This window comes from Bison bison, unplaced genomic scaffold, assembly GCF_000754665.1.
Source record: "Bison bison bison isolate TAMUID 2011002044 unplaced genomic scaffold, Bison_UMD1.0 scf7180017864233, whole genome shotgun sequence".
In the NCBI taxonomy this organism is placed as follows: Eukaryota; Metazoa; Chordata; class Mammalia; order Artiodactyla; family Bovidae; genus Bison; species Bison bison.
Window position 1 is genome coordinate 1497258 of NW_011494805.1, and position 1211 is coordinate 1498468.

Genomic DNA, 1211 nt, shown 5'->3' on the forward strand with positions numbered 1-1211 from the left:
ACCTACCTACCTCAGCCCGCTCCCCACCTATGCGCGCTCCGTACCTCAGCGCGATCCCCTCCTCAGCCCGCTCCCTACCTCAGCCCGCTCGGGCGCGCTGCCCCTGGAGGGATAACTCCGACCCAGCCTCACCGCAGCTTTCCGTCTCCACCCACAGCGCCCGGAGAACTCACGTGACCCCTTCCAGAAAACAGTGGCTCCTCGCCCGCCTCTGCGCGGGCCGCGGGCCCAGGGTCCTCGCCAGGAGGAGGGAGGGGCTGGGCTGCCGCCGCTCCCGGAAGTGACGTCACGCGCAGAGCGCCCGCCTCAGGGGCGTGAGTTGTGGTCTCAGGGGTCCTCGGCGCCTGGGTCGAGCCTAGTTTTGTGGTAAGGATTTTACCTTCTTTCCCATAACTTTATTTTTATCAGTTAACTTTTGAGAAATGGAGGCTACGGTCCCTGGTTTGAACGGCAGGTGATGAGAAGACTACAATTCCCGGGAGCAACTGCGGCCAATGTGGGCCGGGGCTCGCTTTGCGTCATGGGACTCGTAGTCATCCCCTGCGGGGCTGGTTCTACCGGGTTACAGGCTGTTTTCCTAAAGGAGCCGCGTTTCAGGGGAGGACAGCTGATTCTAACAGGGGGGCGCAGGATGCTTCACTACAGCTTGTTCCTCCTCCTACTGTTCCTCACTATTCCTCCAAGGAGGAGGAGTAATTCCTCCAATGAGGAGGAGTAATTTCAGAGAACTCCTGAAGTTGTTCAGTGTGGCGGTGTTTTGTTTTTTTGTTTTTGTTTTTTTTTAATTTTATTTATTTTTTATTATCTCGAGAGAAATTTTGATTCAAATAATATAGTATTAGGCTTGTTAGGGGCTTCCTTGGTGTCTTAGATGGTAAAGAATATCCCTGTGGGGAGACCCTGGTTCCATTCCTGGGTCCCGTGGAGGAGGCCATGACAACCCACTCCAGTGTTCTTCCCATGGACAGAGGAGCTTGGTGGGCTACAGTCCATGGAGTCGCAAAGATTGGCAGGACTGAAACAACTTAGCACAAAGGCTTGTTAGACGTGCATGTCTAAAGACCTGAAGATTATCAGAAAAATGGTTCTTTGATCAGATCAAATCAGATCAGTTGCTCAGTCGTGTTCGACTCTTTGCGACCCCATGAGTCGCAGCACGCCAGGCCTCCCTGTCCATCACCAACTCCTGGAGTTCACCCAGACTCACGTCC

At 54.3% G+C, this 1211-nt stretch overlaps 1 protein-coding gene across 4 annotated transcripts in view; it reads right to left on the reverse strand.

Annotated features, from left to right (window-relative positions):
• Positions 1–524, reverse strand: part of SNX16 (sorting nexin 16) — a 36288-nt gene extending 35764 nt beyond the window's left edge. Inside the window, exon 1 of one of the 4 annotated variants that reach the window (XM_010846209.1) lies at positions 79–524. The gene's annotated coding sequence lies outside the window, so the exon portion shown is untranslated. The other 3 variants (XM_010846207.1, XM_010846206.1, XM_010846208.1) reach the window with 3 other exon arrangements.
• Positions 525–1211: the final 687 nt, after the last annotated feature.